We start from the raw sequence: 26,085 nt of genomic DNA, 5'->3' as shown, positions 1-26,085 counted from the left end.
CGATCTCCACAACTGATCAGGCATCCCTTCCTGACCTCCATCACCTGATCATGGCTTTACCCTTTCTTCATCTTGCCGAGGGCGTACCTCTTGATGTCCCTGATGCCCACACTTCACCACGGCTCGTGGTCCCTCAGGCACAAAGGGGGGTCATGCTACTGTACGCCCACGACGCACCCTGTGCAGGACACCGCAATGCCAAAACAACCTACAAGGCACCTCTGCAGCGACGGGGTATCAATTTCCCATGGTCAGATCTACAGATTGACTGGGTAGGACCCCTGACGAGATCAGCTCACGGAAACAAATACTTCCACACAGTCACCTGTCAGTTCACTAAGTGGGTAGAATGCCTCCCGGCACCCAACGACACAGCCCGGACAACGGCATATCTGCTCACGAACCATGTGTTTTCCAGGTTTGGCCTCCCACTGAAAGTCAACTCAGACCGAGGCACCCACTTCACAGCCGAAGTGATGCAGGACATTTGGAAACTGTTGGGGATCAAAGCCCAGTTCCACATCAGCCACCATCCTATGGCATCCGGCCAAGTAGAACGGACCAACCGAACCGTCGTCGGTATGCTCAAGAAATATGTGGCATCCAATCAGAAAGATTGGGATGTGAAATTGCCTCTGGTGCTCATGGCAATCAGAGCCACACCCCACAAGTACACAGGAGTGTCCCCCTTCGAACTGATGACAGGACGACAAATGACACTCCCTCTCCACCTGCTCTACCAACCTGGTGACAACAATCTCATCACAGCCTACACCACACAACAATATCTGGACAGCCTGCACCAGCATTTGAGAGCTTCCTTTGCATTCGCCCAACAAAACCTGCAAAGAACCGCAGAGGGCAGGAAAGCCTACTATGACCAGAAAACCTCACAAGATGAACTCCAAGTGGGAGACAAAATCTGGTACTATAGGTTTGTGCAACCAAACTCAGCACAAAGACTTTCCAGGAAGCTTCTACCACGCTGGTCGGGACCACATGAGATCGTGGACAAACTGTCACCTGTGGCCTACCGAATCCGAACCAACAAAGGCACCCAGGAAACATGCCTCAAGTGGGTTCATCGGAATCAAATGAAGAAACACCAAGCCCAGAGAAAGCCTGAAACACCCACCAACCAGTCTTCTCAAGACAAGCCAGCAGCTTGGAATAAACCACATTCCAACCAAAAGAAAGACATCTTTTCAGTCTGAAATCTCCCCAAACTCCCAAGGAGAAAGACCAAAGAGAAAGGGGAGGAAAGATGGTCACAGATAGGGTAGATTAAGGTGGTGGGCCTGACTACTGATATCTAGGTGACCTTTTCAGTTTTTGCCGTACTTATCTGTTTCTTTCTTTTGATAGCTTTTCATTTTATTTTGGTTGTTGTTTTTGGTAAGGACCTGGGGTGGCTCACGCGTGCCCGGGAAATTACTGAAGAGGATCCGGTTTTGCAATTTTCTTTGTCCTGTTTGTTTCTTTGCAATTGTTCTCTGGCCGAGAATTGTTGCCCACTATTTCTTTCTCCTGTTCCTTTTGCACCGGTGTGCACAACATTCAGAGTCTCGACTCACCCCCTCAATCCTAATCTGGTCTTTATTTTCTACCCCCTATTACTAGGATGATGCTGCCCCCGCTATTAGCATTACTCTGCCTAGGAGGCTGAGGCTCCAGTCGGACACGGCGTTCCCTGGACCTCCGCCTGGCACCGTCTTCCGGGGACAGCCCGGTCTCGTGATTACCAACTGTTGTACCCACACAGAGAGTATTCATCGGACGATGTCAACTGAACCATTACCTGCACAAGAGACCCCCAAACTAGTGGGACAGGTGTCCGATGGACCCAGGATGCCCTGCATCATGCTGCCGCGGACACTACCCACAGGTTGGAGCAGACCCAAGCTGAGTCCAATCGACGGCCCAAGAGGCTCCTGAGCACCCAGCTGGGAGCTGCAGCAGCCGTTGGCAACCTGTTCGACATAAGATTCACCACTCCTCGCGGTCCCAGAAGCCAGGCGCCAGCCCCTGCGCCTCCTCCCTGTCCATCCTGTCACTATGCCACCCAGAGTGCCAAACAATGGGATGTCAACAATGCCTCATTGCATGGTGGTGATCCTGTTTCAACTTCCGTCGCCTGAATGATGGCAATGCCATCATCAGCCGAAAGGGGGGATATGTAGGATCACACATGCACATATCACAGGGCTTAAATTCCAGGTGGCCTGAGACAAGGCCGAGCCTGGTACGAGAGGCACCAAAGGGGGGTTACACACACAAACACACACACACAGATAACCAGGGAGGCTAGCACTCCAACTTTTATTGCCCAAAGATTTAGGGACCTACAGACAAGCAGAGTGGACTTCCCGGACAGGGGTCCCTCGACTTGGCACCCAACCCCCTCCACATACACTCTGCCTTACATTTCACTCACCCAACAGACAAACACCCTAAAGGAAGTTTCATTTAAGTTTGGCTTTTGTATACCCTGTATATTGATTTACTCACGACTACTAGTGTCAATATACAGATACGTTATGTTTGTATGTGTCCTAACTATTAGAGAGTCTTCTGTGTTAAAACCCCCCCTTCTCTTCCAACATTCCTTTGTGGTCCTTATCTGATCTTGGTGGACCTCACCAAGTTTCTTTGTTTCTACCATGCTATGTTAAAAGAACTGAATTAAGGTGTATTTTATCCATTCTGGAGAAGATGAATTGGCACAAGCCACACCAAACAAATTATGTTCTTTCCAGATGTGCAACTTATATTGATATTACCACAAACTAACGGCCACGCCTATCTATGGATAAGATGTGCTGTTTGTAATATGAATATTTGATGTAATATCCGCACAAAGTGTAACATCTGTTGAGGTGCAACCCAAAACACCTGTATCCTATACTGATGTGAATCAGTCACATAGAAACAATAATTAATTGTTTAATCAATTAATGCAGATGGTATGAGGTATGTACCTGTGAAGCTGGTATGGCATGTTTGGTATCAATCTGATTGTTAATCACCCCTGATTCCAAATCTGGTCAGTGATTACCATAAAAGTGGATGTATCAAAAGTTATAACAGCTTAATGAAAATCATCAGTAAAGGTAGAATCAGGCGGGCCATAAATCACAAAAGGACTGATACAGACCCCCTTCCGAAAGCCCGCCAAATGGATGGCCAGCCATTGGGCCAGGAGTCGAATTCCTGGTCATCCCTATTCATGAACTTTAGACCATAAAAATCTAGCACCTCAGAACAAAGGCGAGCAGAGAACAACCAGCAGCAGAGCAGAACAACCGCCAGCCGGCGCAGAGAAAACCATCCGCCCGAAGGAGAACATCAGCCCGGGAGAAGAGAAACCCACAAGAAGCCCTCCGGTGAAGGCCCAGCTGAACAGAGAACAGCACCCAAGACAAAGCTTCACCAGGAGAGAGAATCTAAAAGGGACTCCACTCCACTGCTCCAAACGCCGCGCCTTCCTGAGTGCCTCAGCTCAGCAGCTCTGCCATCAACTGCCAAGACCCCCCCCCCCCCACTCTTCAACCAAGTAAACCAACTTCCTTTCATTCTAACAACTTAAGCTGTTCTGTTTAACCTGCTATAAGACTTTAGGGTCGTGTTTCCACAAACTATGCTTGCTTTGCAGAACAGTATTTCCCATTTCAGGTTACTCATTTAAATCCGGTCATTGCATTTTCATAATTACATTGTTTGTTTTATTCCGTTATTTCGTGTTTGTTGTTTGTGTTAGGTGTAATGTCTGTCTTATGTCAGTTGTAGTGTTAGCTAGGAATAAATGCATGTCTTTTACACAACTTTAGCCTCCGTCATTGTGTGTCTCATAATAAGTTCCTGCCATTGTGCGATCTTGCTACACGCTCTGAACCTCAAACTCACCGGAAACATCGCGAGACTCTCTCTCATCGGCCGTGAGGGGAGCTTCGCTACCAATTGTTTACATTACCTGATGATGCAGCTCGCTGGACGAGCCTTCTAACCCAGGTTACTGAGCGATACTGGTAATTAGTGAATCCCATTTAGGTCTCACATTAACAGACTCACAGGGATACCGCAATTGAGTTTGGAGGAGCCGACCATTCGGCATAACAATTGATTAATAATCAGCATTAAATAATAATTAATTAAACTTTAATTAATTCAAACATATTGGTGGAGAATATTAAAATTTATTTGAGCTATTAATTCCTACAAGAGCATCCAGCCCCGGACATCGAGAACCACCAACGCATCGGCAGCCGGGGGCCTCATCCACCAGCAGGGAGTGTGGCGGGGGGGAATAGAGCCTGAGTTGTTATTTCAGGTGGAGTCTAAGACCCAACCTGACACATACGTATAGACAAACAGGCGTACACATACACAAGCATACATCCCACCCTCATGCACACATAAACAAGTATTCACCCATTCGCCCAACATGAAGACACAGAAATGAACGCCGTACGCACATTCACACTCCCCATATATACTCTATACTCCGAGATCTAGGCACCACAGCCCCCAGAGGGGCAATCCGCCACCAGACCTCGGAGATGGATCCCTTTTTTCCTCTGGCATGGGGACAAGAAGACCACCCCGGACCCCACAGCAGCCGAGAAGCCCACCAGCCCAGACCCCGACCGGACGGCCAGCTACTCCCAGCCCCCGGCCCCAGATGGTGAACAGAGAACGGGGGTGTGAAAAGACCCCATGCTTCCCTCCGCCCGCTCATATGTGGTGTTGGTGCGTGTTGTTCTAAAGTGCTTTAAAACAGGGGAAGGGCATGGTGCTAACCACCCTCTGCCAATCAGCAGCTGGTGTCAGCTCGGCCCCTCCCCAGAACCCTCAATGTCTATGTGCAACTTAAAATTGAGAAGTGGGCACTGGCACCAGAGGTAAGGCTGAATGAACAGACCGCCCTCTGGACGCCATTCCTTGTGCTCACCCCCAAGGCCCTAAATGTATGTGTCATGAGAGAGTAAGTAATGAGAGTGTCTAAGTTGTGATGTGTGATTGAGACACAGGTGGTCACGGGGGGACAGAGGAGGAATACCTCCCCTGCATCCCAGCGACGCACCTGCACCTCAAAGCCCTATATGTGTGTTGGGGTGACAGAGCGGGAGGAGGGAAGCATTTAGGGATGGGGAGGAAAGGATCGGGGGGGGGCAAAGTACCCCCCCTCTGGAGCCAGCCCCCCCACTGACCCCCATAAGCACCCCCGTTCCCCGAAATCCACCCAGGGCGGGAGAGCCGAGGCCCATCCAGTCCGGGGGCCCAGAGCAGCGGCACCACCGGGCACCACAGAGCCCGGGGCAGCCAACCAGACCCCACCACAGAGGGAAAAACTACACGCACCCCACCATTCAGTCAACTCCCAGACTACATAAGACAATAGACACCCAGGTTGGGTCCATTCTCCTACTCTATTGGATTCCCCCCCACCCCCGCAGAGTGGATACCCCTAAGGCAGGGACCACCTGCGGACAGATGGTAACAACCTCCCCACCAGCTAAAGAGGCCCCCAGCCCCTCCAATGCGCCGAAGGTCCCCGCGCCGGGCCCCAGTGCACGCGCCAGCCCACACCCCGGCGACCCACCCACCAGGACCCAAGCCCCCCCAGCCCAGCCGGAACCCCAGCCCGGAGGCAGAGCGCCCCCAGAACCCCAAGCCTGCCCCGGACCCACCCAGGAGCAGCACGGCCGCCAGGCCGGCAACCTACGTCCGCCGGCACAGGCTACCCCAGCAGCGCTGCATGCAGCCGCCAGAAAGACGCCACCCAAGAGCCACCAAAGCCCCATCCAGGCCAGGACCGCAGTCCCAGCGCCGAACCCCCCCCCCAGGGAACCCCCAGACACCCCAAGCCCATATGCCCCCCCCCACACCAACAACAAAGACCGAAGCGGGACAAACCTGCGACCTCCCACCGCCACTAGGTGATGGAGCTGATCAAAGGAGCCCAGAGAGATTGGTCTAATGTGGCGGCAGAAGCTGTATCAAGACTAATATGGTCCAGCAAACTCTCTCTATATTGGTTGATATTAAGGTTATTTTTATTTTTTCAGTTCATGAGGACAGTCTTCTTAGCAATGCATAAAGCGGTGAAAGCCATGTGGGTTGTGTTAATCTCGGTAGTGACACCATCTAAGTCACCCAACAAGCAGACTGAAGGAGAGGCTGGAATGGTACATTTCAGACACTTTGATAAGTCCTCACAAATCCTGCGCCAAAACATCTGAACAGGTGGACAGAACCAAAGAGCATGGATGTAATTGTCAGGTGTATCCCCTTGACAGTGTGAGCAGTTGTTAGAAGATGTAAAACCCATCCTGAACATCCGATGCCCTGTATAGTGCACTCTATGCAGGATTTTGTATTGTATTAATTGTAAATTGGGACTTCTAATCAGTTCAAAGGTTTTTAAGCATGTCTTAGACCAGAAATTGTGGTTCCAGCTGATTGATAAATCTGCCTCCCATTTTGCAATAGGAAGGGATATTGAATCATCCATTTTGGAAAGTGTCCTGTATATTTTAGACAGTAATTTGGGGGTTTTGAGATTAAGGAATTCTGCCACCCTTGGTGGTATTTGTAATTTGATTTGATTAGACTTGAATTTCCTTTTTACTATAGATTTAACTTGTTGATATTCTAAAAATCTATTCTTGTTAATCCCATGTCTTTTAACTAATAAGTCAAAGGGGATAAAGTCTATTTCTTCGAATATATGTTCCAAGTATTTAATACCTTTACAACTCCAATCCGGGAAATTTATCATATTATTGTTTAGTAGTATGTCAGGGTTGTTCCAGATGGGAGTAGGTTTGCATGGGATTAATGAAGACTCAGTCATTTTAAGAAACTCCCACCATGCTGTCAGAGAAGAGCTGATACTGATGCTTTTGAAGCATTCATGTCGTTTAATGTTTGAGCTAATGAATGGTAGATCCGAAATCTCTTTGTTATTGCATAGAGCCTGTTCTACGTCTAGCCAAGGTTCATCTAAGAGGGTAAGTTTTAGCCATCCTGAGATGTTTTGAAGCCTGTTTGCTAAGAAGTAGTGGTGAAAGTTAGGCAGATCTAGTCCTCCTTTGTCCTTGGTCCTTTGCAGCGTTTTTAAGCTAATACGCGGTGGTTTATCTTTCCAAAGGAATTTAGAGATGGCGGAGTCCAGAGATCTAAACCAGTCAGGTGATGGTTTACTTGGAATCATTGCAAATAAATAATTAATTCTTGGTAACACCATCATTTTTATTGATGCAACCCTTCCCATGAGCGATATGGGCAGGGACTTCCATCTAACCAGCTCATCCTCTACCTTCTTTAAAAGTGGGATGTGGTTTAATTTAGTTAAGTCTGCCAGCCTAGGTGAAACATTAATACCTAAATATTTAATATCCCCAGATTGCAGTGGAGTGGAGGAAGAGTTCTGAAAGGAGCAGTTAATTGGAAGAACTGTAGATTTTAACCAGTTTATTGAATAATCTGAGACTTTTGAGAAAGAGTTTATTACAGTTTTTCTCGATTGCTAAAACACTATAACCAATCTTTTGAACTAAAATTTCAAAACCATAATGCTATTTTTCAAAAAGCACACCCATTTCCCTGAACTATAAACACTATTCCCCTGCTTTAACACATGAGTCAGATTTGGTGAACTGTTACTGCAAAACTCTACACAGAAATCCCTACATTTTTCAGTGCTTACACCATGTGGTCATTTAGAAAGCACTAGCATTCAATAATGTTAACTTAAGTCAGCAGAGTTTAAGCTCAGTTAGCACACAATTAACCAAGTGGAAACACTAGGAGTCAAAATTTATCACACAGCAATCAGAAACTTTGATGGATAGATAAAAGGGCCAAAGTCAGCTCATTCAGGTTTGAAACAATGGATCCAAAGAGATGCAAAGGAGGAGGTCGAGGAAGAGGAGTAGAAGGAGGTCCAGGACATCAGGTAGGACGAGGTGGAGGAGGAGGTGGAGGAACATAATTGGCCATCGGGCTATTGTACATGTCCCTAGTCAGCGTGGAGGGAATGTCACTATGTGCGCAGCCATCAGCCAATGAGGGGGACTCCACCGCCATGCCATTCTAGGACCCTATAACACTATGCTTCTCCTTGCTTTTCTTGATGGTCTAAGACAACATATGTTCCAGCTGGACTACAGGGAACCAGCACAGCCAGAGCAGCCTCACTACGTTGTTGTAGTGAGGCTGGATAACGTCAGCTTCCATCGCGCTGCTCTGGTTCATGACTGGTTTACCAATAACCCAAGGTTTTCTAACATCTTTCTGCCTGCATACTCTCCCTTTCTAAACCCGATAGAGGAGTTATTTTCGGCATGGCGGTGGAAAGTGTACGACAGAACCTTATGTCCGTGTTCACCTCCTCCAGGCCATGGAAGAAGCCTGCCTAGACATATCAGTAGATGCATGCCAGGGGTGGATCAGGCATGCATGAGGATTTTACCCCCGCTGCCTGGCTAGGGCCAATATAGCCTGTGATGTGGATGAGATTCTCTGGCCTGATCCAGACCAAAGACAGGATGCTGAGGTGGAATAATGTTTTTGGTGTGTGTTGTACTGTATAGTACATGAATAAAAATGTGTCACTGTATATACATTGGTTGCGTCTTTTGTGTTCATCATGTGAAAAGATTTTTGAGGGGAAGAACCACAAGCAACATGACTTGCCAGTTTTGGCAATATTGTTTTTAATTTATTGCACCAATGTGTAAGACTATGTTGTAGTGTGTGTGTTTTGAGGCCTTGTGTGTGATGTCTGTGGGCAAAGTTTGGTTTTTCAGCAACAGTGAATGGTTTTGAGTGTAGAGCTTCATTTTGACCTGAAAATACGATGTTTGGGAAATTGGGTGAGACGTTATGGATTTGTGTTTACTGTTTTGAGAATATGAGGCATAGTTTCAAGAAGTGTGTTTAAGCAATCGAGAAAAACTGTAATGTAATTACCTCAGAGAGAGTGGTTTGTGAATGCTGGAGAAAGAGTAACACATCATCCGCATAAAGACTGACCTTATGTTCCACATTCTTGCATTTGATGCCTTTAATCACTATAGCCTGTCTAATTGCTGCTGCTAGTGGTTCAATAAAAATTGCAAACAGTGAGGGGGAGAGAGGGCATCCCTGCCTGGTGCCCCTCTTGAGACAGAAGCTAGAGGATGTTTGGTCATTTGTCCTAACACATGCTGTTGGGGAACTATATAATATTTTTAACCAGTTTATAAAAGAGGTTCCAAAACCAAATTTGTGTAATGTTGCAAATAAAAAACTCCAACTAACTCTATCGAATGCTTTTTCTGCATCTAGAGACAATATTATGATTTGAAGGTTTTTATTGCACGAATAGTCTATCAGATTGAGTAATCTACGTGTGTTTGTTGATGAGTGCCTCCCTTTTATGAAACCAGTTTGGTCAGGATGAATTATGTGAGGGGTTATCTTCTCTATTCTTTTTGAGAGAGCTTTGCAGATTATTTTACGGTCAACATTAATAAGGGATATTGGACGATAGCTGGTAGGCAATATAGGGTCTTTGCCTGGTTTTAGCAAGAGACTAATGTTGGCAGAATTCATATTTGGTGGTAGTCTACCATTTTCCTTGGTTTCCTGCAACATTTTGTAGAATGTTGGTGACAGAATTGTCCAGAATTCTTTATAGAATTCTACTGGAAATCCATCTGGGCCTGGAGCCTTATTATTGGGCATACTGTTCAAAGCTTCCTGGAGTTCACCTGGTGTCAGCAGAGAATCCAGTGCCATCGTTTGATTATCTGATAATTTCGGAAGGGTTATACTATCAAGAAACTGATCAATTTCGTCTTTAGATGGGTTTATCTGTGGTAAGTATAAAGATTTGTAAAAGTCCCTGAAAGTGTTGTTTATTCTTTCAGGGTCATATACTGTATCCCCAGTTGAGTCTTTAACAGCACATATAGTTGTTTTTTCTTTATTTATTTTTAACTGGTTAGCTAAAAATCTACCTGATTTATTACCATATTCATAATTTTGCCAGCGAAGTCTTTGTGCTAAGAATTGTGTTTTTTTATGAATAATTTCATTTAATTCTAATTTTGCTTTACGTATTTTGTTCAGCATTTCCTGTTCCTGGGATGATACATAAGCTTCTTCTATGGATTTGATGTTTTCTTCTAATTCCTGAATATACTTGTTTTCTCTTTTCTTTTTATGTGATGAGAATGAGATTATTTTACCTCTCATCACAGCTTTGCCTGCTTCCCAGAGAACAGATGCTGATGTTCCAGACAGGTCATTATAGTCTAAATATAAAGCCCACTCTTTTTTGAAATAGTTAATAAAATCTCCATCTTTAAGCAATGATGTATTAAATCTCCAGTTTGTAATTGGTGGAATGGCTTTCTTATTTATTAGGGTTAAAGATACAGGAGCATGATCGCTGACAGCTATAGGGTGTATCTCAGTGTCTGAAATGTCACTCAGCAGTGAGCTACTGATTAAGAAATAATCCAGACGAGAGTAAGAGTGATGGACGTGTGAGAAGAAAGTATATTCCCTACGGTTGGGGTGAAGAGAACGCCATGCATCACGAAAACCATAGTCGCTCATGTACTGCTTAACTATATTTATGGATTCCCAATTGCGCTGAGCAGCTGTACTGAGCCTGTCCATTTCTTTATTTAGTGCGAAATTGAGGTCGCCCCCAAGAACGAGTGCGCTATCTAGGTGTTCAGAGAGTGCGGTAAAGAAAACGTGGAAGAATGAAGGGTTATCAACATTTGGACCATATATACTAACAATACATAACTTCTTGTTAAGTATAGATAATTTAATGATTATAAATCTACCTTCTGGATCTATAATTGTGTTGAGTAATGTGAAATTAACATTTTTATGTATTAAAATTGCTACTCCCCTTTGCCTAGAGTTATAACAGGCTGAGAACACATTAGGAAACTCAGGTGTTTTAAGTTCATCTGTAGCTGTGGCAGGTCTATGAGTCTCTTGTAATAAAACAACGTCTGCCTGTAGTTTTTTAAGCTGGCTAAATATTTTTAACCTCTTCTCTCTGGAGCCAGCTCCATGCACATTCCATGAGACAAACCTTAGTGTGCCCATAGACATGTGTGTGTAGCTAATATTGCACGTGCAAATGAGTCAGATACGAACGAGCGTGTGAGCGCTTGTGTGCGTGTGTATCCTATATGTCTGTGTGCACTATAAGGTCGGAGTGGTTGTGGTGAAGCTAAGTACATATGTACATGGTCATGTCGTGCAGATGGGGTGAGGGTAAAATGCGGATTCCGCCGGACGTAAACAAAAGAGAAATTCGAGGAGCTCAGCATTGCGGTGCAACTGCGCAGTCAGTACAATACGGTTGTCCGAAATCGTATTGTTCTTAATGTTAACATTAATTTCATTGTTAATTTGTTAAACATGTGAAAATGTTCTATATATTATCTGTTGAGCGTTCTCTGGTCGAGGATAATCTAAATGTGCATTTCGCCCTGTACACTGTAACCATGTGAAAGCTGCTATCCATAATCTTAAACTAAAAGTCCTCGGAAGTGGCACGTAGAAGTGAGGCCCCAGCACATGTGATATATTGCCAGGAAGGTCGGAATTTGTACTTTACGAAAATTCAAGATTGAAGATTCAAGATTCAAAAGGTTTATTTGTCACGTACACAGTTGTACACATACAACATGTAGTGGAATGTAACCCTGGTCACTCTGAGCAGCTGTGCATGATAAGAGAGTAACAAAATATAGAAAAAATAAGAAAAATAATAAAATAAAAAATATATGAAATGTTCAGCTGTACATAATCTATACATAAGTGATAGGTAAGAGGTATATAAGTGCAATGTGGAAGAGGCCTGAGGTATGTGCCAATGATTTGGACAGGGTGAAGCAGTACCTAGAGGCATTGAGTATTGTCCTGATTTAGGAGCATTATGACCTGGGGGAAAAAGCTCTTCCTTAACCTTTCCGTTCTGTGGTGCGTTTCCCAAAACCATAGTTCGAAGGAACGTTCGCAAACACTGTCCTTAAGTTGCGTATTTCAAACAACTCACGAGCTGTAGTTAGAAGCTTAGTCCCGGGTAAATACGTCAGCGATGGTGGAAAATGCATTCTAAGAAGGGTATAGTCACCGTGTAAGTAAAAAATTGTATAATCTTTCATAACTAATAGGGAATAATTTAGCTCTACGATCACATATAATGTGAAGTTGTCTGAAAATGTTTGAAACGTAATTGTTGTGTGGGTCTCTGGTCATAAGTACGGTAACTGTCGGTAGTGAGCAATAGGGACACCTTGCTGGGTGATGCGGGAAGAATCCTCTGCGTGACCCATCTGTACGTTGACGTCAAACTTCAACTCACCAGTGGCACTTGCACTCTCATCTAGCACATATTGTATGTTCTAGTCACTCTTTGGCTTCTTCTCATGTTTAGAAACATGTGTGAACAATTTTGAGTTATTGTGTTTAAATGATGACTACTGTATGGTGGCTGTGCTGAACTTCGGCAGCCTGTGTTTTCTATTTTGCATCAAAGTTCACCACAGTGCAAAATGTGTTTTGATGAATGGGAATGTGTTTAGAGTTTTGCTAAAATCAGCAAATTGTGTTTAAAGTTTCACCAAAAGAGTGATTGATTCAATAAATGAGTTTTGGCAATTGGAAGTTTTGTTCCAAGAATGAGGTTTAGTCTTTTAGCAATTCAGAAAAACTGTAACAGAAACATAAGGCAAGGTAAACTTTAACTTACCAAAGCTCTTTGGGGCCGTCAAACCAGATGTGTCCAGTTTATACAGATACTGCACAGTTAGGGGTAAAAGGCTGTTATGGGCAGGGTTAATCAATTGTACAGTTGTGCTTAAAATGAGGTATAAAATCCTTCAAATACTACAAAAGTTATGTAAGACAACTTTTGTTTTTTGTCTTGTAAACAAGTACACCTACTCTTACAGTTTTAGACTTAACAGGTTTTAAAGAATTTTGTATTATATTATATTATATTATATTATATTATATTATATTATATTAACATGACTATAGCGAATGTCTGTCAGCCCCTTTTGACAGAAGGGCCTTTTAGCTACAGTATGTTTTCACAGACTCTGAGCCTGAAAAATCAGGGGTAGAACTAATTTGAGATAATGCAAAAAACAATGTGAGAGGAATGGATGTGTGGTTGCAATGACAGATAACATCACACGGTATGTGTAAAAGTCATTTGAAGACTGAATTGTGTTACAGTGAAAAAAACCCACAACAGCACAATAAAGGGCAAGTGACTCAGGCAAAGTCAGTCAGAAGGGTGTGTGAACATGCTTGGCAAACTGGGTGATAAGTATAATGATGAATGCCTGCTCACCAGTAAGTTCATGCTTATTTCCTTACAGTATCTCTTGAGGAGGCCTGCCAATGGTGTGGACATTTCAAAATAAAGATGGTGACTGGGTGAGGAAAATTACTGTAGTCATTTGATAGATGGGAAAATACTGTATGTTGTTAATCCCACTGTAGATACTCTGTGATGGATGCCAGAGGTGGCAACACCGTGTCTGTACTGGCATGACCAAGAGCCAATTCAAACACATAACAAATGTTAAACGGTATTGCACAGCTTGTGAAGAGGAGTCTTCTTTATAAAAACGCAGCCACACTACAGTGGTATGCAAAAGTCTGCAACCACTTGTTAATTTAGCATTTTTTCCAACTTTTGACCTTTTACTTTTAACTCCTTCATTGAGCCAATATATTTATTTGAAAACAGTGTTACAGGGAGGGGACACAGCAATAAAAATCAAGTTTTTATTCTAGCTTGAATTTACTTTTCTGAGTTTGTTTGTTAAAGCTCCCATGTCAATTGTCTTATTGAGTAATATGCGTAATGTATTTCTCTGGCCAAAGGTGCAAAATAAATGAGTATACTTCATATATAGTAGAACAGACATGCGTCAAGCTTTCTTCATGTTCGTGTAGGTGGCCTTGAAAAAGGACTTTTTGTGTCTCAGTGATGGCTCAGTATCTGGTGGGCCACACTTTGTTCTTCATCACCTGCCTGCACCATGTTGGCATTGAGTGAACCAATTTGATGAGGTGATCATGGCTGATAACATGGTTCCAGGCTGCAATGAGTGACTCAGTCAACTCATGTTCTGATTTTGGATGTCTCTTGGATATCTCCAAAGCCACCTTGTGCCACAAGTTCTCAATCGGATTCAGATCGGGAGATTGGGCAAGCCAGTCAATTGATCGATGTTGTTCTGATGCTTCCAGTTGATCACCTGTTTGGTGCAATGGCACGGTGCATTGTCAGCTTGGAACAGGAACCGGCCTTTAAACAGCTGCTGCACTGATGGCACCATACACTTTTGCAGTACTGTGATGTACCATTCCGTCAAAGATGTGCAGACGTCCGACGCCACTGGCAGCCATGCAGCCCCAGACCATGACCTTCAAAGGATGCTTCACAATGAGATTGAGTCACTCAGGCTTGAACTCCTCTCCAGGAAACCTCCTCACATAGGTGTCTGCCTCACATAGGTGTCTGCGGGGTTGCAAGGCACGCAACAAGCCACTGATGACTGATGTCCAAAGGTGCAACCGGATTGACTGGACACAGAAGAACTCACGCTAGACATGTGAAATGGTGGGAAAAGGTGCTTTTCAGCGATGAAAGCACTTTCTGCCTGTTTGGTAGCCAGGCAGACACCTATGTGAGGAGGTTTCCTGGAGAGGAGTTCAAGCCTGAGTGCCTCAACCTCACTGTGAAGCATCCTTTGAAGGTCATGGTCTTGGGCTGCATGGCTGCCAGTGGCGTCAGATGTCTGCACATCGTTGACGGCATGGTCAGTGGGACCAAGTACATCACAGTACTGCAAAAGTGTATGGTGCCGTCAGTGCAGCAGCTGTTTACAAGCTGGTTCCTGTTCCAAGATGACAATGCACCGTGCCATTGCTCCAAACAGGTGATCAACTGGAAGCTTCAGAACAACATCGATCAATTGAGTGGCTTGCCAAATCCCCCGATCTGAATCTCATTGAAAACTTGTGGCACAAGGTGGCTTTGGAGATATCCAAGAGACATCCAAAATCAAAACATGAGTTGATTGAGTCACTCATTGCAGCCTGGAACCATGTTATCACCCATGATCACCTCATCAAACTGGTTCACTCAAAGCCAACATGGTGCAGGCAGGTGATGGAGAACAAAGTGGGGCCCACCAGATACTGAGCCATCACTGAGACACAAAATGTCCTTTTTCAAGGCCACCTACACGAACATGAAGAAAGCTTGACGCATGTCTGTTCTACTATATATGAAGTATACTCATTTATTTTGCACCTTTGGCCAGAGAAATACATTACGCATATTACTCAATAAGACAATTGACATGGGAGCTTTAACAAACAAACTCAGAAAAGTAAATCCAAGCTAGAATAAAAACTTGATTTTTATTACTGTGTCCCCTCCCTGTAACACTGTTTTCTTTTTTTTTTTTTTTTTTTTTTTTTTTATTGCCCACCACCACCCCCCCTCTTCGGAGGACAACTTTATTTTACATTACATTCAAGAGTAAAGATTGTGGCCGCTCCGAACTCACCAGTACCGTGGAAAAGGAGAAAAACAGGGGGGGTACAAAAACAACAGCGTAACAATAACAGACATCAATCACCATGGGGAGAGGGGGAGAGAGAAAAAAAAAAAAAAAAAAAAGGGTATACAGAAATAATAACACTAATAATGTAGGCGGGATGGAAAAAAGATGAAGTATAGGGGAATACAGAATACAAACAACCATAAGAAACATAACACTCATCAAACAACAAGAATTATAACAACATCAGTGATACTAATAATAATTAATACAAATCGGTATTATATATATGTAGCATACACACACGTAATCGTACCGTTATATATGTATATTTCAATTTCTAAATCTATAACATACCCTAAAAAGTAATAATAATAATGATATTGATCGCTCAACCAGTCTTGTATGCATGTGCAAGTGTAGGTGTGACCTGATTTGTCATTGGATGTGCTGGCATTTAATGCCGTCAGGGGAGGCGGCAGCACCCCCCCCCCCCCCCAGGCCCAAGGCGAAGGCAGGAGAACCAGGCAACCGAAGCCACCCTACTGCCCCCCCGTCACAAGGGCCCACAGCCACGCATCCCAGAGACAACCACCCGCCCAACCCGAGAGGGAGCCCGCGAGGGACTAAGGGGGCGCCAACCCCCGCACAGGGAGGCCCGCAGAGGGAGGACGGGCGGCGAGCCCCCCAGCCCCACCCGCAACCAACCCACCGGGGCAGGCGGGTCCAGGGCCGAAGGGCCCCACCCACCGGGACCACCCCCCCCACCCCCCGGCGGACGGCCCCCCACACACCGGGGGAGCCCCAGCCCCCCCAGCCCGTCCCCCGGGAGGACGGGCCGCCGCCCACCGCAGCGACCCGGCACGCCTCCCCCCCAACACTGCAGGATGATCCAAGGGGGGCCCATACAAAGAGCCCCCCCCCCACCCGGGAGCGGACCCGCGGCGACCGGGAAGCGGCAGACACCCCGCCCAGCCCAGACCGAACCCCCCAATCCGCCTAGCAGGGCCCAGAGCGTCCCAAGATTCCCCGGACCGCCCGCCAGGGCCCCACCCCGGCGCAGCAGAGCCAAGCACCACCCGGCCCGCGGCCCAAGAGAGGAGGCCGCCCATACCCGCCAGGGCCACCCGAACCCCCCCATGATGGGTCTTCCCCCCGGCGGGCCACCCCACCAGCACAGGGCCAGAGACAGAGAGTTAGGGGGGGCCCCTCAGCCCCCATCCCCTCCCTGACCCATGTTGGTGTGAAGTGTGCATGTACATGTGTGAGAGAGTTGTGTGTTTATGTCTACTATGCATTAAAATTAGTGGGTGCAGTTCGGGTATGAGGGCCCCACCACTGGCAGATGGCAGAGTCCCCCATCCCCCTCCCCGCACCCCCAAGGCCCTAATGTAATATGGACTGCGTATATGACTAAGGTGCAAAAAGTGGGCGAGCAGTTGAGGCATGGGCACCCCACCGCTGGCAGATGGCAGAGCCCCACCTGCCTCAACCCACCTCCTCAGCCCTAGTGTCATGTGGTGTCTAACATGTAAGTAAAAATTGAGGGGCAGTGTCTCGGCGCACCTCCCCACCGCCCCTCAAGGCCCTAGTGTTGTGTGAAATGTGGTGTTGGACCCAGGGGAGCAATAAGGGCGTGCCAGGAGTGGGCCCCCCCCGGCACCGGGGCCAGATCCCCGACTGGCCCCGATTAGTCCCCATCCCTGACCCCGCACAGCCGGCAGGGACGGCCAACCGAGGTGTTCAGGGGCGGCACAGGCAGCCCAGCAGCAGGGAACGCCCCCCCCCCCCCCCCCCAGGCGCAGACCGGGAGAGACCCACCCCACCACGCCCGATGAGACCCCAGCTAGCGGCCAAGGACGGGACAACCCCAGACCCCCCCGGCAAACGGGGAGCCGGACCAGCCAGGCGGGGTGACCCCCGCCCCCCGGCCACCCCAGGCCCCCCCCCAGGCGAGGCAGAGGCTCCCCCCACCGCCCCCCCCAAACCACCCCACAGCGCCCGAGGGCCCCGCGCCGGAATCGCCAACGGCAGACAACGACCCGTCCCCACCAGGCAACGGGCCCGGGCAGACCAGGCCCCCCAGCATGCGGGCGACCACCCGCCCGGGAGCCGGAGCAGCGGCCCCAGCAGATAGAGCCCACGCCCCCAAACCCACGCACCCCAGCGCAGCGGCCCAGGCGGAACCCAGAGGCCCCACCCCCCGATCCCCCCCCAGCGCGCCACCCACCCCGCGGGGGCAGAACCCCCCCCACCCCCCGCACCGCCCCCACCAGGCCAGGCCAGCGGCCACCCAGAGACACTGACCACGCGCCCTCAGCCAAGAGAAACACCAGAGGACCCCAACAACCCAGCCCCCCCACCCCCAGCCCCCAACCCGGGACGGTGACGGCAAGGCCCCACCACCCCTGACGACATTACGTTAAAAAATTCATTATTGGAGTCCAACTGTCTTCAAAATCGATCAATTGATTTTTCTTACAGGCAGACATCCTCTCCATGGAAACATAATCCCAGAGTAGATTTTTGAACAGATTTATGTTTAAATTCTCTTTTGACTTCCAGTTCAGAAGGATTGTTTTCTTAGCAATGGTTAGTACTGTGAGAAGCATGCAAGATTTATTCATGTCCATATTAGTGTCAGTGAGGTCCCCAAGCAGGCAGAGTGAGGGGGAGGGTGGGATGGGATGCCCTAGGTGTGTCGATAAGTCTTCACAAATCCTTTGCCAGAATTCGTTGACCGGTGTGCAATACCAGAAAGCATGCAGGTAATTATCTGGTGCATCCGTCTTTATCTGGTGTAACACTGTTTTCAAATAAATATATTGGCTCAATGAAGGAGTTAAAAGTAAAAGGTCAAAAGTTGGAAAAAATGCTAAATTAACAAGTGGTTGCAGACTTTTGCATACCACTGTAGTGTGGCTGCGTTTTTATAAAGAAGACTCCTCTTCACAAGCTATGCAATACCATTTAACATTTGTTATGTGTTTGAATTGGCTCTTGGTCATGCTGGTACAGACACGGTGTTGCCACCTCTGGCATCCATCACAGAGTATCTACAGTGGGATTAACAACATACAGTATAGGACAAGTAGCCATATTTTCCCATCTATCAAATGACTACAGTAATTTTCCTCACCCAGTCACCATCTTTATTTTGAAACTGTCCACACCATTGGCAGGCCTCCTCAAGAGATACTGTAAGGAAATAAGCATGAACTTATTGGTGAGCAGGCATTCATCATTATACTTATCACCCAGTTTGCCAAGCATGTTCACACACCCTTCTGACTGACTTTGCCTGAGTCACTTGCCCTTTATTGTGCTGTTGTGGGTTTTTTTCACTGTAACACAATTCAGTCTTCAAATGACTTTTACACATACCGTGTGATGTTATCTGTCATTGCAACCACACATCCATTCCTCTCACATTGTTTTTTGCATTATCTCAAATTAGTTCTACCCCTGATTTTTCAGACTCAGAGTCTGTGAAAACATACTGTAGCTAAAAGGCCCTTCTGTCAAAAGGGGCTGACAGACATTCGCTATAGTCATGTTAATATAATATAATATAATATAATATAATATAATATAATATAATATAATATAATATAATAATATAATATAATATAATACAAAATTCTTTAAAACCTGTTAAGTCTAAAACTGTAAGAGTAGGTGTACTTGTTTACAAGACAAAAAACAAAAGTTGTCTTACATAACTTTTGTAGTATTTGAAGGATTTTATACCTCATTTTAAGCACAACTGTACAATTGATTAACCCTGCCCATAACAGCCTTTTACCCCTAACTGTGCAGTATCTGTATAAACTGGACACATCTGGTTTGACGGCCCCAAAGAGCTTTGGTAAGTTAAAGTTTACCTTGCCTTATGTTTCTGTTACAGTTTTTCTGAATTGCTAAAAGACTAAACCTCATTCTTGGAACAAAACTTCCAATTGCCAAAACTCATTTATTGAATCAATCACTCTTTTGGTGAAACTTTAAACACAATTTGCTGATTTTAGCAAAACTCTAAACACATTCCCATTCATCAAAACACATTTTGCACTGTGGTGAACTTTGATGCAAAATAGAAAACACAGGCTGCAGAAGTTCAGCACAGCCACCATACAGTAGTCATCATTTAAACACAATAACTCAAAACTGTTCACACATGTTTCTAAACATGAGAAGAAGCCAAAGAGTGACTAGAACATACAATATGTGCTAGATGAGAGTACAAGTGCCACTGGTGAGTTGAAGTTTGACGTCAACGTACAGATGGGTCACACAGAGGATTCTTCCCGCATCACCCAGCAAGGTGTCCCTATTGCTCACTACCGACAGTTACCGTACTTATGACCAGAGACCCACACAACAATTACGTTTCAAACATTTTCAGACAACTTCACATTATATGTGATCGTAGAGCTAAATTATTCCCTATTAGTTATGAAAGATTATACAATTTTTTACTTACACGGTGACTATACCCTTCTTAGAATGCATTTTCCACCATCGCTGACGTATTTACCCGGGACTAAGCTTCTAACTACAGCTCGTGAGTTGTTTGAAATACGCAACTTAAGGACAGTGTTTGCGAACGTTCCTTCGAACTATGGTTTTGGGAAACGCACCACAGAACGGAGAGGTTAAGGAAGAGCTTTTTCCCCCAGGTCATAATGCTCCTAAATCAGGACAATACTCAATGCCTCTAGGTACTGCTTCACCCTGTCCAAATCATTGGCACATACCTCAGGCCTCTTCCACATTGCACTTATATACCTCTTACCTATCACTTATGTATAGATTATGTACAGCTGAACATTTCATATATTTTTTATCTTATTATTTTTCTTATATTTTTCTATATTTTGTTACTCTCTTATCATGCACAGATGCTCAGAGTGACCAGGGTTACATTCCACTACATGTTGTGTGTGTACAACTGTGTACATGACGAATAAACCTTTTGAATCTTCAATCTTAAATTTTTGTAAAGTACAAATTCCGACCTTCCTGGCAATATATCACATGTTCTGGGGCCTCATTTCTACATGCCACTTCTCTGGACTTATAGATTATGCAGGGCAGCTTCCCTATTGGTACAGTGTATAGGACAAAATGGATAATTACAAATGCTGCCCCAAACTCTTTTAAATGTTTTCGTAAAATACAAATTTAGCCTCTTCCACTACTATATGCCAAGCCTGAGGGACTTATTTCTACATGCTACTTCCATGTTTAAATGTAACAGATCTGCTTTGCAATTTTATTTTTCTTCCTTGTATTAATTCTGATATAATGACTTGTACAGTGCCAACCATTGTGACATTTCTATAATTGTGTAGATATTTCACATGAGTGTTTGCAAGGTGTACAGTAGCCTTGCTTATACGAGAAAATGAAACCAGACAACACGAATATATAGTTTGATAGTGTTTCGATAGGAGATCTACAAAAATACTTAAGAATACAATTTTTTGGTGAAAGAAACATTTTTATTTATTGATTTATTACAATTTATTTTACTCATCCAGAACAGGCACCCACAAACTGTGACGTTCATGGTACAGTAGCTGGACGTCCAAATGCAAATTATACGCGACTAGAGAACGCTCAGCAAATAATATATAGAACATTTTCAAATTTTTTTTTTTAAAAAAACCAACAATAAAATAATTGTTAAACATTAACAACAATAAGGATTTCGGACAATTGTATTGTACTCTGTAATATGGATGACAAAATTGCACTGGCTGAACGCGCAGCTGCTGCGCCTTGCTGAGCTCCTCGAACACTCATTTGTTTATGTTCAGCGTATACTCCACCCCTGCAGCCGACGGCAGATTGCGCTCCACGTCACGTCAGCTGCAGACACACCTCGAACGCACCCCGTGATTAGGTAACGTCGTATGGGTTTCTTTCTATGCCACGTGATCTGTCTACGTGGCGTGCGTCTTTTGCGACACGTCTGTTTATAAACACGGAATCCGCTGTTTGTAAACGGTCCGCATTTTACCCTCACCCGTGCAGATGTGTAAAAATCGAGGGTGTTGTGTGTCTGCTGCCCTCAGTTAAATGTATGGCTATTCAACCTATGCAGCGAGCTTAACATAAAGGAGATGGTTCCAGGAACGACAGGACACGTCGCTTTGTCTTTGTGTCTCTAACTGAAGACCGTTTCTCCTCTTTTAATTTGTAAGACTGTGAACATACAGTAAAATAATACATAAGCATCAGCATCGACTTATTTTGTACCCAAAAACAGTAGTTAGCAACGTAGCTTTTCATCCGCTTTACATCCACCATAAACATTTTTTCTTATAAGTTCAAATAACCTCATAAGTAATAAGAAAGTAACAAATCTTACAGAAAATAAAGCTACACATTGATTACTTACAGATTATGGCTCAACGAACTCCCCAACAATGTAAACTAGGCTTAAAGTTGTGAAGCTTGTTTGCTCCTCCCGGCATTCTCGCACACAAAAAATAACTAAAGAAGAAACCACAAAACTCAAGGGGTAATACTGCCCCCTAGTGGGAAAACTGAGAAATGCACCAGCCAAAGAAACCCAATAAAACAACAAGAGAAGGGCAGAATACTCCCCGCCTGACATCCGTGGAATGTCATCCTCAACCGACATGCAAAGGCAAGTAAAATACAAAGAAACAAAGTTTCTGCTTTTAAGTACAATCATTAGACACCAATAACACAACCTCACTTATAGGCCTTATGTAACACCCGTGTGCACCCTTGCGGCAAATCTTCACCTCTATTTTCCTCACAAGCCCATCCTCACTGGGAAAGGTTTTGGTGATGAGTCCAAGTGGCCAGTTGTTCCTATGGTCGAGTGCCTCTTTTAAAAGAACAATATCTCCTGTTTGTAGGTTAGGCTTTACTGTTTTCCATTTGCGGCGGTCCTGAAGTCCTGAGATATATTCTTTTTCCCATCGTCTCCAGAAGACATCAGCAAGGTATTGCACGCGCCTCCATTGGGCTTTGAACATATCACTGTTGTCAAACTGACCTGGTGGGATTGGTGGAGTCGCAACCTTTTGCATGAGCAACATGGCAGGGGTAAGGATGACTGGGTTATCTGGATCTGCAGAAACTGCTGTTAACGGACGAGCATTCACTATAGCAGTGACTTCAGCCATTAACGTCACCAGTATTTCATGGGTAAGCTTTACATTCCTGTGTTCTAGGAGCATCGCATCAAGGATTTTACGCGTGACCCCAATCATGCGCTCCCAGAAGGCAGCCATATGCGACGCATGAGGGGGGTTGAAAATCCATTTGCAGCCAGAATCTTCAAGAAAGCTGTTTAGCTTGCTGTTGTAGCAGTCTTGTTTGTCTATTTGCAGCTCTTTGCAGGCACTCGCAAAATTTGACCCACAATCCGACCTAAGAAGTTTGACTGCACCTCTAATGGCAAAAAACCGACGCAGGGCATTGATGAATGACGACTTGTCCATTGATTCTACAACTTCAATGTGAATGGCCCGTGTGCTCATGCACGTGAATATGACTGCCCATCGCTTTGCATCCGCCTGTCCACCACGTGTTTTTCTGACAGTGACAAGCCAAGGCCCGAACACATCAAGCCCTGCATGTGTAAAAGGAGGGTCAGTGGACAGCCTGTCCTCTGGTAGCTCAGACATAATCTGTTCCTGCTGTCTGCCTCTTAGCTTTCGACAAGTCACGCAGTTGAATATCATTTTGTTTATTGCTCTTTTCCGTCCCACAATCCAAAAGCCTGCAGCTCTGACTGCCCCTTCAGTAAAATGTCTGCCCTGATGGCATACTTTCACATGAAAGTGTCTTATAATGAGCTGGGCAAGGTGGTGTTTTGCAGGGATGAGGATAGGATTTGCTTCATCTGAAGTCAACTGTGCTCGTCTTAGTCTCCCACCCACTCTGAGGATTCCATTTGTGTCAAGAAATGGATTCAGTTTGCTAAGTGGACGTGAACATTTGAGGGGCATACTTTTTTCAAGCTGTCAAATAATGGTCTTAGCTTGACCAAGCTGCTCCTCCGTTAAATGCTCCCTACAGCTGTGCCAGCCCTGACAGGAGCCTTCTATGTTCTGCTTAAAAGACTGAACAATGTGTCGGAGTTTGGACATAGCTTTCAGTAGCACATTCCAACTTGAAAACTTTTCGAATCTGGCACTACTGAGAACATCCTTTGCAAGAGTGGTAGCACAAGTAGTTACCTCATGCCGCAGTTTATTGTCAGTCTCCGGATCTACAAGATCAAACGACTCTGTCTGAAATTGACCTATTCCTGACTTGGTAAGAAAAGCGGGTCCACTGAGCCATGTGGAAGTAGAAAGCTGCTCAGCAGGTAATGCGCGCGTGGCATGATCAGCAGGATTTAAGTGAGTGGGCACATAATGCCACTGGTGGGCTTGTGTAGATCGCCTAATGCGTTCCTATGGAGTAAGATCGCTGTCAAAAATAACTCGTAATAATGTACGTCAAATGTACGTTTCACAAGCGTAAATTACGCTTGCGCCTCTGAAAATTACGCTTGCGCCTCTGAAAATTATGCTTGCTTCTGAAATTTACGCTTGCGCTTCTGAAAATTACGCTTGCTTCTGAAATTTACGCTTGCGCTTCTGAAAATTACGAGTGGATTCTCAAGCCTGAACAACCTGTCAAAAAACGTCATTGGACGTACAAGGCATTCTCTATCGAGGAAAAAACAATCGATTTTTGTTACTACACATGTGCTGCAAAGCTGGAAAGATGGAGAACCAACCCAACCCGCCGAATTCACAGGTATTTCTATTAGTTTACTTGTTGTTGCACAACACTTTTTCTCGGTGTACATGCAGAATGTAACAAAATTAAGGTAAAGTATGTTATACTTTATTCGTACTAATTATAGTTGGTTATTATTTATTATGCAGAAGTATGTCACTGCTGCTGTCTAGTAATGTGTTAGGCTAAGCTGTTAATAGTCTCATGTATATGAGATGGACAATTAAGTACACAGTGTTATTTTCTGATAAATAATAAAGAGTGTACTGTAGCTATGGCTAACAGTTATAATTTTGTTTTCATAAGAATAAGATTTTTCATACAGCTTAGGGTTAAGTGAGCACAAACCACTTCACGGGCATGTAGTAGTTATTAAGTTTCGTTGATATTTGCTTACAGATCTGGCCATTAGAAATGCGTCTATTTTCACGCGGCATCCTGCAATTCGGCACGCGTGATCACGCGGCATCCTGCAAGCGCTTTTTCAGATTTTTTTAAAACGTTGTTGCGCTTCATATAATATCCACCAGGTGGCGCAAGGAACAACATTCTCTAGCCAAACACCATGGCCAGCTCTAGGGGGCGCCAGCGCGGGATCTGACAGAATTCTCGCGAGACCATTTAAATACAGTAACTCCGCAAGTTTTTGTCATATACACATTTAAAAAACACCCTCAGAAACCTTCTACTTTCCAAATATATATAGGTAGAAACTAAATATATTTTTACAGCTTCGTGATACGAATAGAAAGAACAAGAGTGACTGACTTAAGCGTCTGCGTCTCGAAGCAGCTCTGATCAATTTTTTTTAGGTCTTCTTAAACTACTGCAAGACTGCAGCACACTTGACAGGATGCCAACATCTTGAAAAGATGTCACAATAAATGTTATTAACAAAAGATTAAAAGTGCAATAATAAATACACCAGAATCCTGATGCATAACGTTGCTACTTTGTGGTCCGAGTTCATTTGGAACAAATTAAAATATGAATTGGAATATAGCCTGGACTATGAGTAACAAATATTGGATAAGTAATAACAATAATAAGTATACTTATTATTAATATATTATTAATATATTATTAAAAATGGCTTCTCAAATTATGAAATTTAGTCATACACTGAGCTGTTTTACTAGTGAAGAACTTTTAAACATGATAAAAATTGAAAGAAGAAAAAAATCATGAGGGAAATTTGTATATATGAAAGTACATGCTGACATTTGCAGATGTGCCTAATTGTTAAGTATGTTTTTAAACCCTGAAACTTCTGTTTCCCACTCCAAATGGAGAATGACCCAACCCCAAAATAATCGGTGTGCATCGTTGTCTGTGTACTTCACAACACGATTCTGTCATTAAAAACGCCCCATCTTACTTCCATGAAAAGTCATTAAAGCTAGAAAACTGAATACCGAATATGAGGCTAACTTAACCGCGGGGCAGTACCGTTGTTCGGGCTTGTTTTACTATCAGTACAGTCATTTCCGGGTCACGGCGTTTGTATTAAATGAAAAAAACAAAATCGCACATGAGCGCTCGTTATCCGTTTGTTCCTTTTTTGTTTTGAGAACAAAATGGGAAATCGGAAAACGAGCCATTATCCAAACGAGCCGTTTTGTCGTTGGAAACAAAAACTGATAAATACGAGTGGTTTTCCGTTTTTCTTGTTTTGGTTTCATATTAAAAACGGATGAAC

The sequence above is a fragment of the Paramormyrops kingsleyae genome, chromosome 4 (assembly GCF_048594095.1).
Source record: "Paramormyrops kingsleyae isolate MSU_618 chromosome 4, PKINGS_0.4, whole genome shotgun sequence".
Lineage (NCBI taxonomy): Eukaryota > Metazoa > Chordata > Actinopteri > Osteoglossiformes > Mormyridae > Paramormyrops > Paramormyrops kingsleyae.
This window is presented reverse-complemented; position numbering follows the sequence as displayed.